The following is an 18,930-nucleotide window of genomic DNA, read 5'->3' on the forward strand; positions in this document are numbered from 1 at the left end:
AGCATAATGCCAAAAGAATTAGGCTGCAGAATTCAGCGAGGTGGAATTTTAGTAGCAGTCTCTAAGAATTAGTCTCATAATCTTCACTGGAACAGGGAGACAAGTAAGGAATTTGGAATTCTTTTGGGACAGTCAACAGTTCACTTTCCCTTGGGAGGGGCCTCACGGGAGGGGCTGGTGAGGCTTTAGAGGAGGGTGGTTGGAACAACGCATGGGAGACACGTTTTGTTTTAATATTTGAGGATTAAAATGATCTCTGAGACCCTGGGGCTCCCGTTTTGAATGCTGAGCACTGGGGTAACAATCACAAGAGTGGGCCCAGAGCTTTCATCTTCAAAGCCGTACTTACCACAACAAAATGCTTTGCATTCCATCCCAGAAGATGGCTATAGAACATGGGTTTTGTCTTTCTATGATTCCAAAGGGTTATGGGTCTGAATCTTGATGGACTGCCTGTAGTGAATAAAATCAGGCAAGATAAATTTGTCACAATCCTGGTAATACATGTTGCACTTTGCATAGTGATCTAACTTTTTAAGCCTTTGATAAAAGGCATCTGATTCAATATGAAAAAAAGTCCATATAATACATATCATATATACAAGATATACATATTTATAATTATAAAGTTTAAGGTCAAACTGAATTTAAAATTCCATAGCATACAGTTTTGAAAAATGGATAACTGGGAGCCAAGATAAGAGTATTTGGGATACTTAGTAGCTAAAATCAGCAAAGGGAGAAAGACCATTACTCTTCACTTCCTGCAAGTAGTTATTGGGGTAGTTCTTTGAATATCCTGTAAAACTTGGGAGCGGCAGTGACTTGAAGTTTAGCCAGTGACTTTGAGGGCTGACCCCCCCAGCCCATTAGTGTACATACAATACCTGTCGTCTCTGCAATCTTCATGCTTATTTATGTATTCCAAACCTCTGCCCCACTAGACGGTCTCGTTTTTCAGATAGAGAAATAAACTGGTCACATCGCTTGCTGGATTCTTTTTTTTTTTTAATTTCAAGAGTGTTATCTCTGCAACAATATCCTATTGTATTACAATAAACATGTACAGCTGCTGCATTTCTGTTAACTGATAGGATTTTGTGGTCATTTCATTTAGGGCTTGGGTTTCCTAATGGATTGTATTAGATACCAGTCTCCATCCTGCCATTTCTAAGAACTGCTGTACTAAGCCCCAGGGTGTTCCTCACTGAAGACAATAGCAAATAGCTACTTCTGTTCTTGTATCATTTAACAAAGTCTTTAGTCCTCATTATTAAAATTGTGGACTGCTTAATCTTAGAGGGCAGAATTCCTCCCATTCCTACATAAAAGATTTTCTGGCTAAATTCTACACTTTTAAATACTGAGAAGTGGATGGAAAACAGAGTGAATAATGTGTATGCAGAACAGAATTTTGCCTTAGGTATAATGTAGAATCTAAAAAAACATGTAAAATTAACTATGTTGTAAATTGTGCTTTATAATGACAGCCCGCTTCTTGGTAGATAGCATGCTGGGATCTAAAAATGGTCTCTAAGTTGAACCCAAATTACATGCATAACTTTACAAAGAAAAATCCTGGTAGAAAAGGTAGCTAATTAGGAGCAGTATTCAGCTGACCTCTGTTTTGTGTCTGAGCAACACCTGCATTTGTGAATGTAAATTGGACAGCTGTGCCTGTGCTTCCCCTGCCATCCTCTTCACAAATGCTTGGGTATAAAGGCAGGAACTGATTTTCTGCTAAAAAACAAGGACAAAAATAGCCCAACTCTCAGAATGAAGGCCCGCTGAAAATTGGCTCTTTAAATTTCATTTGCTTCTCAAACCTCCTTTCTCCTGGAGTCTCTGTGTTTGTTTGATGGAATAGGTTAAGAATGACACATCCCTCTCTTCCAAACCCTGGTGCTGTGAAGTAAGGGGGGATGGAAGGAAGCCAAGTTAACCCTTTGTGGCATGTAGGTTATAATTTTAAACCAACTTAAAATTCCATTTGAAGAGTAATTTGGATTGCTGTAAGTATGTAGGCTTTCTTCGGAATGCTTCTGCTAGAACTGTGAGTCACAGCTGTATTCATTTAAGGAGCCCAACTACCAGCTTACACATTTCAGGATGTTGGCTCTAGGAAGTGTATGGTGTTGATTCATAATCATATTTCATAGAATCCTTATCCCCAACAGGCTCGACTGCTGACTCCAAAGTGTTTGAAACAATGGGTAAGACAAATACTTTTGTAGTCTATGGGCATCAGCCGAACAATGGGATGTCAATCTCATTACTTGATGCACTGCAGACTTTTCAGGGAACTAATAGCTCATTCTTTTCCCAGCCCCTTCTTGAGGCCACAAGTAGAGAAGAACTTGAGAACATTTCTAGCCTAGTGTTTTCCCTAGAAGTTGGAAAGTTGCAGACTCCTTAGTGGTTTTGTAAGAGATGCTGAAGTGTTTAGTCCAACTAATACTAGTTTTACTTTGCACAATAACAGACACTTAAAAATATTCTTTCCTAAGGGAGTGATGCCTTGTAACCATTATCCCACTTAAAACAAGAGTAACAAACAAGACCACAAATAGTAGTCTTTTCCAAATATCCTGTGTTTGATCTTTTTCCTTCTGCATGGGAAATATCCTGCTGTCTAAACTGATGTCTACAAATCAAGCAAGAAATCAAAATTCAAGACAAAAGGCTAACACAGGCAACGTAAAGGAGGTTTTCTTTCCTCGTTCAGATACCAAATTTATACGGGTCTCACTGATACTTTAGTAATAGACACAAATTCCTAATAGCACTGAAGTTTTGCTTCTTTGTTCTAATTGTTCTGTAACTTGAGATAGGAATAGATGGAAATACATCTTCAGTATCACAACATTGCTGTTCTTCCACAGACTATAGTGGGAAAATATCTATGTAGATAAGAGATAAAGATGAATTAAAAATAAAAAGGTTATATAGACAGAAACAACATTTGCAGATGATATCAATAAGATCTTCCTAACAATCATGGTAATAATAACAAATATTCAGTGAGGAGAATATTGTATAATAAGCATTTCCTTTACTTTCAAGCTATATTGCTGGATACACAGCATGTATCATCATAGTATTTGGAGTTACATTTTGTTTAGACTATTGGGCTGTTTATTAAACTTGAATATATCCTGGGGAAGATTCTCAGTTTCAGACCTCACTATAGAACTTAGTAGTGCAGAAGAAATGTGTAACAATTGCCTTGTTAATCTAGTGATTAACCTGTCTACTTTTTTTCATTTAAACACCTGCAAGATTTAATTTGCAAAATGGCTATCATTCATGAAGGTTTAGGGAAGGACATTAAATTACCTGTAATTAATGTCCCAGTTGCCTGAAGCTTAGGCCACGGACTTGCTTTTGCCAGTTGTTTGCAAATATTCTTGATTGACAGAATTCTTAGGGAGCACCAGATTTCTTCCTGTAGATTCACCGTGTTTTTATGGGGTGCCATTTTTTTTTGGTGCCAATGTTTTTATGGGGTTGAGACTCTATGACTATATAGCTGCACTCTGGCCTGGAGAATGTCTGCTTTGGTTCTGCATTGTCTTCAAACTGTGCTGCGAGCCTGCCCACTGCCTGCCTATAGAGTGGCCGCTGCCTCCCAGGACTTTAACCCACAGGCTCCGAGGCTGAGTTAGTTCCTTTTCAGTTACAGCAAACAAAGGTGTCCTCAGGAAGCTTTGGGGGAAAGAATAACAAGCCCACCTGTTTTCTTGTTCTCTAGTATTTTGAAATATGGGATGGAATATTGATGAAATTCTGCAAATAAGAACCTGTGGAAAAAACACCAGCAGAGGAGAGGAACTGTGTTAGTCCTTTGAAACACATTCAGGGTAGGGGTAGAGCAAGAGAATTCTGGCCAGAGAAATAAGAAGCAAATCAGGTTAAAGTGATGCCTGGACCCCTTGAGGTGGGACAGAAAGAGTCTGAGGGCAGAGCCTCTGCAGGCCAGGTAGGACCCAGTGCCCTAGGAAGCCATCAATCAGAAGCTTGGGAGAGAGGCATGCGATCTTGAGTTTATCAGAACACTTGAACACTACTTGAGAAACACTGATCTCAAGGGACCCCCAGAACACAAAGAGAATGGGGCAAGCAAAAGAAAGAAAGGGATCACAACCATGTACTGAAAGAAAGGAATAGCAAGCATGTCCCATAGTTTTGAATGGGCTACATGTTGGGATATTGTGGGGAAACAGAAATAATTTTAAACTATTACCCAGAATAGATGTCAGCTTCTGAATAATATTAGATATTTTAGATTAAATATGAAGAGATGATTAAAACTCCAAATAGCTTTAAGCACCAATACTTTAGTCAACGTTTCTTTTCAATGAGCAGAAGGAAGAGGGGCTACATAGATTCAAATCCCGTCACCCAGAGACTGATATACAGGGTTACTGACATAGATGCTTGAATGTTAATTTTCAGACAGTCAGTCTCTGGCCATCCTTCTGGTGATGGCTAATGCTTTACACTTAAATCAAGTTTTTCTCATCTGAACTGCCGGTAATTATCCAATCCATCTCAAAGGCACACTCCCTTTTAACATTAACCACAGTGTCAGATTGCATCAGCTGCATTGTGCTCCGGTGGCTGCGGCTGCAGAGTGATGAATGTTTGTGCTCTGAGTTCCTCGTCCGGTGTCTGTTTGGTTAGTGGGCAGTTCAGGGAAACAAATGATTAGGAAGGGTTTAGTTATTTGGGACCTGCGTTCTCCTTATTGATCCAGTCACTCGCATCGTCAACTTTCTCACCTTGCTGCTAACAGTGTTTAGGTTTATCTGAAGAATGAGCTTTTGAAGAAATGGCTCATTTTCTTGTTCTTCAGTCATCAACTCCATGAAGCTCAGAGTTACTCTTTGTGCTGATTTTAAAAGAAAGGTGTCATGCAACTGTACTAGTAACGACTAGGAGGGGGAGAAGTTTCTAAGAGTGCTTAGTGCACTGTCTGGAGAAACCAAGAGAGATGATTGTGCATTTTCCTAGGATTGTAGTTATGCTCTGTAAATTCAAATGCTTCGTTAAAAACGTTGACTGTCTAAATAAGTGCATGCATAAGACAGGCCAGGTGGCTTGCTTTGAGATATTTTAAGATAGTAGTTTGAGTCCAGAATTTCTCTCATACACTTTTGCAATGTCTGGTCATAAAACCTAGTATGCCCAAGAGGGCCATATGCAGGAGATGCAAACTATAGGCACACCCGTGGTTATTTTTATTTCTCTCCCATCTCAGTACCTCTGGATAGCTTTTGTACACATAAGCAAAAGTGTGAACTGGGCAAGCCACGTGCAATTCTTTGTTCCTTGGGCTCTCTGCTCTTTGTTATTATTCTCACAGATTAGAATGGAGTAAAGAAAATCTTGCAGCAGAGGGCCACTTAATTTCAGCCCCAGCAGCTCAGACTGAGAATGGGAAATTCCCTAGGTTGCTATCCACTCTTAGGGTGGCCATGCACACAGTAAAGTCTAATGTCTCCTGACAGGCTGCCCTTGGAGGTTACAAATGCCAGTCTGTTGTATTCTCTGTAAACACAGGCTGTGGGCCAGAGCAGGGCCCTACTACAAGCTCTGGAAGGCAGATCAATGGTTTAATGAATCCATAAAAGATGCTTGAACTCTGCTGCAATTTACTGAGCACTCTAGTTAAATGAAACTCCTGTAGTCTTTAGCAAAGATGGAGATAATCAATGGCCATAGATAGAAGCCAGTGTCTGATAATCACAACCTCCCGGAATTTGTGTTGTGGTCTCCTGGCTAACAGAGTGTTAGTCAGGTCAAGGCTCTGGAGCTCACCACATCTGTATTGATCTTTTCTGAATGTTTGAGCTGAATTTGGCCTGGAGATGACATAAGTGTAATAGTGCTACTTCTGTGAGAACTATTTTTAAAAGCTATGAGATATTATTTAAAATAAATTTTTCTTAAGGCAGAATGATTAAGCTCAAGAATTATATTTATTCTAACACGTGGTGGCTTTGAAAGGCATCCCTGTGATGAAAAGTAAATAGGTGAATAAAATTCATTCTTGATTAAGTCCTCAAAATGTCAAATTGCACAGTGTTAAGAGCCCTGATTAATCCTTCTGAGGTAAAATATTCCTCATTAGTTTGCTATGGTTAAGGGTTAACCTCTTCTATTATAAATTCAGATATTAATGTATTTAATGTATTTTCTGCTTAACTCATCTTCTAATAGAAGAAAATATAGTTAGTAGATGTGCAATTTTTTTTCAAATGTGCTCTGGAAACATACTGATTTGTGAGAGAGTTTTGGATGCATGTAGGAGAATTCCTTCTTAAATATGCTGAAAGGTATTTGAAAGTATTTAATCACTTTTGATTGTGAGAAAACAACTTTGGAATGATTATTTTTTTCCCACAGAGATAGTAGATTTTATGACAAATGAAAGATTTTGCATCCAATTTTTGTCACAAAAACTTAAACTGAGTTTAAGAGAGTCTGCTCTCTTAATGCAGGCTCCTACCCCAATAAGTATATTTGAGGGGTTCAATGGGTAATAGGAGTTTTGAGGTATAAAGACTGCTAGTCTTCTTCACAGGCGAATATCACAAGATAAATTGGTGATTGCTATATGGATCCAATAAATCATATGTTATCTTGTATTCTGTTTTGATAGAAAGGTTGCATATTATTTATAATGTGGCAAGCAGTTCTGTGACTGCACATCCAATTCTTTGCTATAAGAGCCTTTGAAGGCCCTGACACTTCCTGTAATCATCCATAGGATTGCCTGTTTCATAAGTGGGAGCAGTTTAAGTTGTTGGTGTCAAATGCTTTAGAGATACAGAGATCCAGGAGTTGGTGAGATAAAGCTGGGCAAAAGGTAAAAACAAGGGGGATTTGTCCAACCAGAGGCAAGTGCCTCTCTGCTGCTCTTTTGTTTGTTTTTGGCCAAGCTTAAGAAAAAAAAACCTTGTTACTTATTCATCCATTCATTTTTAGAAAGTAAAGTGAAAAGTATATTGAGCTCCTATAATGTGCTGTGTACTATTTTAGGCTTAGTGGCTACATCATTGAACAAGAGAAAAATCCCTGCCTTAAAGGGATGTACAGTCCATTCTTGAAGGGAGATAGATAATATACAAGTTAAAAATATGTATGTATTGAACACAATTTCAGGTAGTGATATATGCTATGAAGAAAATGTAGGGTGAGGGGATGGATAGTGATGAGGTGCTATTTTGTACCTGATGGTCACAAAAGTTATCTCTGAGGAGGTGAAATGTGGGTAGGGACAAAATGAAGTGATGGAGTAGTCATGTGAAGCGTTTATAGCAGAGGGCTCCAGAGAGGGAGCGAGTGAAAGGCAGCGGTCAGGCAGGAACAGTTTTGGCATTTTTGAGCAATGGCAAGAAGGCCATTATGTCTGCAGTTGAATGATCAAGGTGGTTAGTGGCCAGATCATGTAGGATGGAGAGGTAATAGTTTGGATTTTATTCTAAGTATGATGGCAGCTATTGGAAGGTATTGAATAGGGTGCATGACATCTGATTTTTGTTGTTGATTGGATTTCTATATCAAGGAAGTAATAGATTTAAGATCCTGGAGGCAAAGGGGATTTTGAGAGTAAGAAAGGCAACAGCATTCCCGTCAAAGTTGGGTGTGTCTGGCAATAGAAAATTAAAAATATCATATTCACTGAATTATTCATTTGTAGTTATGAAACATTTCCCAGTAGCAAAAGTGTGTTGAACCAATTTAGGTTTCTTTTTCATTTGTTCTTTTTTTTTGGGCACACTGTGGGAAGAAATGAATGAAGGATGGATGTTGTTGGTTAAATGATCTGACACAGCAGTTTTCTTTCTATGCAGTTGACAAGGCTTGCTCCCAACCTAATGGGGAGGTTAAGGCCTCAGGAGGCAAGCTCAAGTGCCATATGGAACCCAAGTCTTGTCCTGGGAGACATATAACATATACAGGCCTTCTCAAGCTCTACCCCTCAAAGAAGCATGATGAAAAGGAGGTGGAAACTTTGAAGGGACCATCTTTGGATCAAATTATTTAAACTTTATTTAAATAAAAATAATTTAAAGTTTATTTTAAGTGTGTTAGTCACTCAGTCGTGTCCGACTCTTTGTGACCCCATGGACTGTAACCCTCCAGGCTCCTCTGTCCATGGGATTCTCCAGGCAAGAATACTGGAGTGGGTTGCCATTCCCTTCTCCAGGGGATCTTCCCAACCCAGGGATCAAACCTGATCCCTGCATTGCAGAATCTGCATTGCAGGCAGATTCTTTACCATCTGAGCCACAGGGCAGCCCAATTTATTTTAAGAGTAGACTGAATTTGGTGACTGCATACTTTTAGGGTGTAGGACTTCCCTGGTGGCTCAGACGGTAAAGCATCTGTCTACAATGTGAGAGACCTGAGTTCGATCCCTGGGTTGGGAAGATTCCCTGGAGAAGGAAATGGCAACCCACTCCAGTACTTCTTGCCTTGAAACTCCCATGGACGGAGGAGCTTGGTGCAGGCTACTATCCATGGGGTCGCAAAGAGTCGGGCACAACTGAGGGACTTCACTTCACTTCACTTCAGAATTTTTTAATGCAAGTAGCAGAAGACCCAACTCAAACTGATTTAAGAAATGAAAGGCTTCTTTTATCTGATGGAACTGTAGAGTCCTAAGCTAGAGTATACTTCAGGGTAGGTTGATCCTGCAGTGCAATGGTCTTATCATGGTCTCATTTCTTCCCACTTCTATATTCTTCTGGATAGAGTGTTGACCATATTCCAAGGCAAGCTCCTCAGGGCCATGGAATGGCTACTAGCAACAATCAGGGATAGATGTCTCTTCATTCACATCCAATAGAAGACAGAATGCGTATGGCCTAGTGTTCTGAGCAAGAATGTTGAAATTCACACTCATTGTCTGTGCTGAAGTCACATGCTTAGGCCTGAATTTGGGACTGTGACCAGAGCAATGGATATTTGAATTAGCTTGAGCCAGTGATGATTTCCTTCTGACAATGGAGTTGGGCTCATTTTCCTCTAAAGCCCAAGGGAAGCTGCATGGGGGAAGGGTAGCTACCAGAATGAAAATCTGGACACTTTTTAAAGAGGGATGAGGTCAGTGTGGCTGATGATATGTGCTAGCAAATGTCCATGAGAAGGAGAAGTGATCTCATGACGTTGAATTCTTTACACAACGACCATGTCATGCCCATCAACTTTTGTCATGTGGAAGGACTCTGAAACCCGTGTGTGGACTGAAAGATAAAAATGTGGTTAACATTCATCAAAGGGCCTTTAGATGCACTACCTCGTCTATCCAGGACCAGCTGCTTTGACAAACCCGATAATTAGAATGTTGGTTTTAGTGCCAGGACCAAAGTGCTGACTCTTTTGATTCTTTTTGGAGTCTATAGAACACGAGATTGCACAGAGCTAAGACAAAGGGACTGTAGTTAGCTGTTAGATATACTCATTTAGGAAGAGGAACAAGGGTGCAGTTAGAACAGCAGATAACCCAGCATGTGGCTTCATCAGTGTAGTGGCCTGGGAGATGTTGGCCATGGACCATATTGGATGTGGGGAGTCAGATGCCTGGGACTAGATGGTGATGGGATGAGGCTGCTGTTACCCATCAAGAGTTAGCCTGCTCGCCCATACATTTAAACTTCTGTCTCTCTGGCTGAAAACTGAGTCTCCTAAACTAAAGGGAAGAGAGAGTGTCCAAACAAATTGTGATTTAGTCTGAGGCTGAATACAAGTTCAGGTAGGCAAAAGAGCAGAGACTTTGGAAACTTCAGCTTTCACAGTTATTAGTTAATTAATGAATCAATCTAACAAATATTTGTTCAGTAGCTACCACGTGCCAGACACTGTGCTAGTCATTGGAACTACAGTGGCCAAAAAATAAATAAATAAAAGCCCCAGTTCCTGCCCTCACAAAGCTTACAATCCAGTGGGGGACAGAGATTTGTTTAAATAAGAATGCAGTTGTGAAATTACCACTGTGGCAAGAGCTATGACGGTGTGGGCACAGTGCTGTGAGGGCCTCTCATAGGGAGATTTGACCAGTCCGGAGATCTGGAAGCTTCTCTGAGAAAGTACTGCTTGAACTGAAGTCTGAGAGATCTGAAGGGGTGTTAAGTAGGGGAAATGGGGAAGGAAGAACTCACTGGGCTGAGAACACAGCAGCATGATGTCCAGTCCTGGCCCTAGTTTGCCGCTGCTTTGCTCATTTCAAGTTTTTTTGGAAGGAATGGAATTTTACCTACAAGCAAGAGAACAATTGAACAAGTAAACATTGCCTAGGACAATAATCTCATTTATCCATTTGTTCGTGTGTTCATTCATCCATTTGTTTATTCATCCCACCAACCTTTAGAAATGCATGACTTGCCTGCTGGCCTCTGCCTTCTTTGATCCTTCACTCAACCTCATAACTATAGAGTTCGCCCATTGGTACTAATTCATTTCAGGGAGTATATTGACAGTGTGTAACTCCTGTGGGTAGAGGCAATTTGTAAATAAATAATAATCAAAATAAGGATAAGACTAACAACCCAAGTGTTTTTAGTTATCAACTATATCAGAAAAGCAGCAATGACAACAGAGAAAAGATTGGGTAAAAATGTGCTGATTTGAAAGAGAGCAATAGTGTTATTATTGTCTGATAGATATGGTTGGAAATAAACCTAACCCCTTCCCACCCCCTACCCATGACACTGAGTGTGGAAAGAGGTATGGTTTTGTTATAGAAAGAAACGGTAGAGCTATGTTGGGCTTCCCTGGTGGCTCAGATGGTAAAGAGTCCACCTGCAATGCAGGAGACCTGGGTTCGATCCCTGGGTTGGGACGATTCCCCTGGAGGAGGGCACAGCAACCCACTCCAGTCTTCCTGCCTGGAGAATCCCCATGGACAGAGGTGCCTGGCAGGCTACAGTCCATGGGGTCGCAAAGAGTCGAACATGACTGAGCGACTAAGCACAGCACATAGAGCTATATTAACATTAATGTTGAGGGCAGACAGGAAGTTTGGGTGATGATATATTCCAACAAAGAGGAATGCTTATTGAGACACAGCTCCCCAGACTACACAAGTTGATAAAGTGGAAACAGAGCAGCTCCTCTGCTGGCATGCCAACACAGGGCGATTCTCAGGGCACAGTGGTGTGGCAGGAAGTGAGGAGTCCCCGCCGTTTCTCTGGATTCTTTGTTTGAGCCTCGTGTTTCATTTAGTGGCTAGGATCAGGATGACAAAGCCATAGACATGTGGTAATAATAAAAAGGAGGTAGGTGAATCAGATTTAATGTTCCTGGGTCTTACTGGGTGATGTGGACATGGCTATTCTAAATCAGGGGGGTCTCCAGCACTCTTCAGGATGCCAGGCGGAGAAGGTGACCCTTATCAAGCCCTGCCATGCCGGCACCTGCCTCAGGAGACTGTGAATGGAAACCCAGTACAGTTCAGCTGGAGTCAGTGGCCCCTTTTCAGTTCCAGTAACTTCTGAAAACTACATCTAGTGACAGCCGTCTCCAAAAGAGGCTGATTTTAAAACTGTGATGAAAATGGCTAACAGCAGGCTGAAGGTTAAAGTAAAAAACTTAAAAACCATAAAATCTGCCTGGAGGCTATTTAAGCAAACTGTTTTCGAGGCACAGATGGTTCATATACCTCTGAGCCAAAAACAAAAAAGTAAAAAAGGGACAGTAAAGCTGGCGTGATTAAGCAGACAAGTATGAAAGTTTTATTAGTACTAAAAAGGCATCCTTTAGAAAAGTGAAAAATCTGTCTCAGGAAACTCAGAAGACATGTTAAAGACCAGGGAGAAATGGAGAGGGCAAATGGATGACATTTCAAAAAGCAACCAAAGATGGCAAAAACATGTAACGTGTGTAAGTACCTAGGGTATCAGAAGCTGTGCTCCTAGGACATCAGAAAGCAGTGTGAGAGAAAGACGTAGTGTGTGGAGAGTTGGGTGTGGCCTCCCTGTCCTGCAGAGCAGTTTTTATAGGGAATTCGATGCACCTTAAATGGTGAGTTGAATCTCCAAGAAAAATCAGCTGAGGCAAATTTGAGAAGCTTACGTGCGGTCAATCAGAAGGTCCAAAGCTCATGAAGGAAATAAATTACGATGTTGCTATTAAAAATTGTAAGCATACCTGAAGTGGGAAATCACTGAGTGGGAGGGCCTCCAGCCTCTCTGGGGGACCCCAGAGTGCTTAAGGGTGCAGTCGTCCAGTGTGTTCCTTGCATGTGCAGTGCAGGGGCATACACATGCATACACAGAAAGTCCCCAGACTTTAGGTTGCTGATCTTTTGTTATAATTTTGGGAGAAGTCAGATTCTGAAGAATCACAGAACAATACAGTTTGTAGGGTTACCATTTGAGAAACCTCCCCAGAGGAAAGAATATAGTACTTGTGTTTTGGGTTAACATTCAATATAAACCTAACTAAAAAGGACCAAGGGGCTTCCCTGGTGGCTCAGATGGTAAAGAATCCGCCTTCAATGTGGGAGTCCCTGGTTCGATCCCTGGGTGGGGAAGATGCCCTGGAGAAGGCAACGGCTACCCACTCCAGTATTCTTGCCTGGAGAATTCCATGCCCAGAGGAACCTGGCTGGCTACAGCCCATGGGGTCACAAAGAGTCAGACACCACTGAGTGATAACACACACACACACACACACACACACTAATGACCAAATATAGCCTTGCAAAATGTCAGGTAAATTTGGATTTTCAAAAATCTAAGTAGTTCACTTAGAGTTTGGCTGACTCCCTCTGAAGGGACCCTTGAGGAAAATAAATAACCAAAGGCAAGAAATAAAGCCTAGCCTTGGATTAAGAACCTAGGTAGAGAGTGGATGATATTCCTCAGAGTACAGTTAAATTAATAGCATTCCATCTCAGGGGTTTATATTAGGAGTAGTGTCACTTAATATACTGATTGCTTGTTTGGGAGTAGATGTCTAGGAAGGAGGAAAAGTTTGTTACTTTTCTCTAAGTTGCATTCATTTGAAAAACCACAGAGGAATATCTGCAAAATATCTCTATCCCCCTTGCCCGCTCCCCCTGCTAACCTCTGCTCTACAAACATATAATAAAGTAACCTGACATCAGATGCAATTCCATTCACTGAGCTGTCAGCTAGCATGATGATGGTGGTGGTTTAATTGCTAAGTTGTGTCTGACTCTTGTGACCCCATGGGCTGTATCCCACCAGGCTCCTCTGTCCCTGGGATTTCCCAGGCAAGAATACTGCAGTGGGTTGCCATTCCCTTCTCTAGGGGACCTTCCGCAGTCAGAGATTGAACCTGCATCGCCTGCATTGCAGGCGGATTCTTTACCTCTGAGCCACCAGGGAAGCCTGTCAGCTAGCATAAGAGAATGAAAAGTTTCAGTTTCCATACTACTTGATATGGGCTATCTCTCAGCATCTTCAGAGAGGGGAACTTGGTCATGTGTGAAGGGGGCTCAGTTGTGCTCCTTGCCTAGACTAAAAACAAAACAAAACGATCTTTGGCTGCATTAAAGACAGGTTTCTAAAGTGCACAAAAATACATGAGACCATATGCTGATAATCAAGTTTTGTCCCATCTTCACAGGAAATGTGAAGTTCATTCTTCTTTAGCCTGAGTTTAATAAAAGGCTAATGCTGAACTTTAAAAGAGTTGACATAGAGGATTAAATATATTTTCATTAGACTCTAGGCTATGCAAATATGGGACACAAGAGCCTGAAAAGATATTCTGTTGAGGACAAAAGAACCAATAATAAAACCAAAGAATTGGTACAGATAAATGTAATGATAGTGTACTGTGCCTCTTAACACTCACAGGTAACCTTTGCAGTTAGCCACCATGGAGAAAGACTGGGTCAGACTTCGTGGCAGATGGTTTAATACATAGTGCATATATTAACCCACCGAGGCAGCCCTGGAAATGCAAGCAGGTTGTTAATGATTGTGTATAGCAGTCGTGAGCTGCTTCTGCTCTTGCAGTAAGGTATTCAGATGTCATGCTTCAGGGTTCAAGTTGATGAGTTTCTGGGTTGGGAAAACATTTTCCCCTTTGTGTTGCAGTGCACAGCTGATGAGGCATGCTCCAGGGAAGGGGTGATTTAGACTATGTCAGCTGGATGGAAGGGAGACAAGGTGGACTCATATCCCAGGCCCATGATTTAGTTTGACTTCTTACTTCTGGTTAAAATGGTACCAGCGAGAGTACACAGAGTGTGAGGAATTCGTGAAGCAAATGTGAAGGCAGTGGACATCACTGCTATAAATCTAGTGAAACTTAGAATCTGATTAGCAAGTCAATACTGATTAAAAAAAAAAAAAAGAATTCCCAATCCTATAGCCTGTTAGCACCATAGAGAACATGTACCAATGATGTAATTTTCATTTTCCTATATCCTTAATTGTTTAATAAGTAAAAAAAAAAAGTACTGGCTTCCCAAATTCCAGAGTATTAAAGTTGACTTAAAGAGTGGTAAGGAATCCGCCTGCCAATGCAGAAGACGCAAGAGACACAGGTTCAATCCCTGGGTCGGGAAGATTCCACCAAGTAGGAAATGGCACCCCACTTCGGTATCCTGGCCTGGAAAATTCCAGGGGCAGAGGACCCTGGTGGGCTACAGTCCTTGGGGCTGCAAAGAGTCGGACACCACTGAGCAACTGAGCACACAAAAAGTGAATTAAAAACAGATAAACGCCAGAGAATTAATTATGAAGAGGCGTACTCCCAAGGCCAGGGATGGAGCTCATAGAAATTATTTGTATTTATTGAAGCTTAAATCAAGACAGCCAGAATTAAATAGAAATTCGGGAAGAATTGGGTGAAAAGTTTAGAGGCCTTATCATGTTTCATTTAGGGCATTGTTTTGTATTAAATGTGATGAGAGAAGAAAATTAAAGTGCACCAAAGTAAACAGAGGCGATATTAACATTTCATTCCCTGCATGCAGAAGTTGCCTCCTCATTCAAGCCATTTTGCTCACTTCCTCTGCATTTCTAATGCAGCCATTTATTACTTACCAAATATCAGTGAAATTTAATTCTTTGTAACTATGAAATTCAACTCTAGATGAGGAGACGTTTGACTCGCCAGGACCTGAATACTTGGTCTGGGGCTGACAATGGTGGTGTGGATCTCAATTTCTTTCTCCCAGTGTATGCAGGGAGATAGGAGGATATATTAAAACCTATATCAAAGTGATTATTACAGTTTTCCTCCATCACCTGTGCTCTCCAGAGACATCCAGGACCTGGAAGTCACCAATCATGTTGCTTTAAACCAGCTGTGCAGGGTGTGAGAGGTAGGGACATGGGCCTCACTCATTCCTGCATAGCCCTGCACTCATGGGGCTCCTCCCTCCCACACCTGGAAGGCCCAGCTTCCTCTCACCAGGGACAGGAAGAAGCTGATTGCTTCCTTCTTGGTTGTGGGTCCTGAAACAACTCCCTCTGTCACTCAGCCCCTCCCCAGGGGCTGCTGCTAGCAAGACTAGGAACAGGGGGACCCAGTGCTCTTGGCTCGGGCCAGAATACTGGCCTCGGTTGGGGAAGTGAAAGGCTGGAGAGAAGCACAGGGGTTTGGGTACAGATCATGTCTGTGGGGCCAGTGAATGAACCAGCAGCTCAGTTAGGTTCTCCAAGGCTGGACCTGTCTCAGGGCTGAGTGCCATGGAACACAGAAATCTGAGACGTGGTTTCTGCTCAGAAGAATGTCTGCTTGACTGTGTGTTTGCCTGTGCTTGCGTGGAAATTGACCTCATGCAGCACTTTTATTCCTTTACCCACTTATGCTTCATCCACAGCACACTGGGCAGTGCTGTGTAGCTGGGGAGACAAAGGTAAATAAGGAGAGGTCTCTGCCTCCAAGGCTCTCATTGTTGAACAGGGGAGACTGACATGTAAACAAATAATATGGTACAAGGCGGGCTGAAACAGATGTGGGTAAGAAGAACTGGGGCCCAGATGGGGCCTCCTCCAGCCCAGGGGCCAGCACGAATGAGCACATGTGAGGATGGAGACTGAAGTGTAAATTCAAGAAATGGAATGGCGAGGAACAAAGCTAAGGATGGTGAGGCAGGAAAAAAGGCTCTGAGTCAGGAACAAGAGCTCCACATGCCACATGTTAAAACACAATGGTATAACCCTTACTGCCATTCCCACGTTATGTTTTAACATTTTTAAAACATTACAGACATTATGGGAATACTTAACATCATTCTGCCTCGGTTTTATGGGAAGCTTCTTCTACAGGAGAGAAAGGAAGCAGGGAAGGAGACATCCCACAGGGCTCAGGACAGACATGTAAAGAGTCGCGTGTGTATCTGCACACTTCTTGGACTGTTCAGAATGAAAGTGCTGTTAGAAAGCTTCTCCAGCATCCTCCTCATTCAGACGAGAAAAGAGAAGGGGTCGCACAAGTCGTGAAGGGCAGATACCTCAGTTACTGCGAGTAGGGTGAGGTCTCAGAAGTCACCACGGGCGGAGAGTGGTAATGGCGGTTGTCTGAAGAGCGGTGGAAACCGCTCTTCTGTCTAATTAGAATATCAGTATTAGTAAGTGCACATACAAATTTTATGAAAGGGCTTAGTATGCTATTTTTCAAGCTTTTATTTTCCATGAACCTGTGGTGAGAAATAAATTTCACTTTGTAATTTAGTATACACTCCCCCATCAAACAACACACACACATAAGCTCATACCATATTCATGTATCTAAGTCACTTTGATGCTGGCAGTTTCTTGATTTTACCAGAAAGTGTCATCAGAAGGTTTTCCCACATTTATGTCATAACTGCAACCTGGCTGACAGCAGCTGTAAGATGCATCACGATTTTAGAAGTGTTACAATGTGAGAAAAGGTTTAAGCTTTAGAATACACAAAACAGGGCATAGCTATTTAAAACTGAAACAAAAGTTTCATGAAACAATACTTAATTTTCTATGTGATGTACTCTGATGTTTTCTGTTTTATTCTGTTCTATCTAATTAAAAAGTTGCTGGTTGGATCTCATGAATGGACTGAGAACCCAGCTTGAAAATAGATGAATAGATAGATTTGTATTAAATGTAATTAAGGACTTCCCTGGTAGCTCAGCTGGTGAAGAATCCACCTGCCAATGCAGGTGATGCAGGAAATGTGGGTCTGATCCCTGTGTCAGGAAGATGCCCTGGAGAAGGAAATGGCAACCTCATACTGGACTCTGACAACAGTCCAGTGCTTGCCTGGAGAATCCCATTGACAGAGGAGCCGTGGAGTTGCAAAGTTGGACATGACTTGAGCATGCACGCACAATAGGGACCCTTCAAGTTCTCACTATTGGATTCTCCCTGACCTTAACTCTACAATTTTACTAGGTTAAATTGAGGTATTCCTATCAGCTATTCTAAACTTTCATTGTGGACTGTCTTAATTGTCATATGTATCCCTTAAAATGGCCTATGGGTGCCCCATTTATAATTTGTTTTCAAGTATGCATTTGTCTTGATGGAGAACTTAGAGTGATGGATATACTGATCAGACAGGGAAAAGAAATCTCACATTTAAAATATGCTATGCCAAGCTCTTGAATCAGGTGAAAATGAAGTAAAGGAAGGTAGAGGTGACTTGGTGAAGAAAGCCAGGGGGATGGAGGGAAATTGGACAGGGAGGAGAGGTCAGAGAAGAGGTGTGAAGGAGGAGCAGCTTCCCAAACAGCTTCCACTGTAGTTCTGAGTCTTGGGCCAAAGGTGATGAGTTAAATGACCGGACTATCCAACATTTGGCCTGGTTTTCTCACCACAGTCAAAGAAACAACAGCTAGGCCTGTTCCAGGCCAGAGCTGCACAGCTCATCATGACATGAGGGTCATTCCTCACAAGGGCTGGCAATGCCAGGGGAATTGTTTGGGAGGACAACTTGGCTGTCAAGGAAAGAGTGGTTGAATCTAGTTTTTAGTAGGTTGATGAAGAAATGACAATGAAGGCTTTCCCCATTTAAATAATTCGATACTCACAGCTAGATTAGACGCAGAGTGAGGATGGAGTGGGACATAAACCTATAGAAGCCTGTCTGGGGCAGGGGTTCTTAACCTCTTGTTTGAATCATGGCCTTCCTGGGTAATTCAAGAAAGCATCAGAGTGGATGTTTTCTCTAGGGAATAAATATACACACAGATTTTACAGATAATTTCATGGACTTTCTGAAATTCACAGACCCCTTGATTCCAGGTTTAGAGTTCTAAGTAAGGATTACAGGAGGTGGGAGAACTCAGCTCCCCATCTGTTCTAAAAGTTAGAGTTCCTCCCTTAAACCAGAGATAGAAGACAAAAGGTTTTCTGACCTATGCAGCCTAGAATAGAGGTTTGGAACAGGTGGAGGTGAGAGGTAAATCCGTTAGCATGAGAGACAATACAAGCAGACTGTGGGTTGACTGTTACTGCTGAATGTCCCCAGACAGATTTTTAGAATAAAGGTCCAATGGGACTTCCCTGTAGCTCAGATGGTAAAGAATCTGCCTGCAATGCAGGAGACCTGGGTTTGATCCCTGGACTGGGAAGATCCTTTGGAGAAGGGAATGGTGGCCCACTCCAGTATTCTTGTCTGGAGAATCCCATGGACACAGGAGCCTGGCGGGCTACAGTCTGTGGGGCCACAAAGAGTTGGACATGACTGAGTGATTAACAATACAATATAATAATAAATAATATTTCTCCCTTAGTGACAGAGATGATGCTCCTTCTTTAGGCCTTGAGAATCAAATGGGACATTTTTTAAATCAATTTGTCCAGTACTTGGAGCAGACAGATAACTTCTCAAAACGGATGTCATTAAAGTCACAAAAACTGATGATGTTATGGACAGGTTCTTCCATCTGCATTGCAGAGACATAACAGATGTGGGGAAGCCATCAGTCTTAGCAAGATACTGGATTAAATAACA

The 18,930-nt window shown here is 41.8% G+C and overlaps 1 protein-coding gene and 1 long non-coding RNA gene across 3 annotated transcripts in view; one reads left to right on the forward strand and one right to left on the reverse strand.

The window, feature by feature from the left end:
- The window catches only part of LOC102392299 (sine oculis binding protein homolog), a 166,684-nt gene that overhangs the window by 45,467 nt on the left and 102,287 nt on the right, over positions 1–18,930 (forward strand). The gene's annotated exons all lie outside the window — the stretch shown is intronic.
- Positions 9,058–10,266, reverse strand: LOC123327723. Its single transcript, XR_006542420.2, has 2 exons — positions 10,170–10,266; positions 9,058–9,254 (listed from the first exon to the last, which is right to left on the reverse strand). It is a non-coding gene; the product is annotated as an uncharacterized LOC123327723 (long non-coding RNA).

This window comes from Bubalus bubalis, chromosome 10 (genome assembly GCF_019923935.1).
Source record: "Bubalus bubalis isolate 160015118507 breed Murrah chromosome 10, NDDB_SH_1, whole genome shotgun sequence".
Classification (NCBI taxonomy): domain Eukaryota; kingdom Metazoa; phylum Chordata; class Mammalia; order Artiodactyla; family Bovidae; genus Bubalus; species Bubalus bubalis.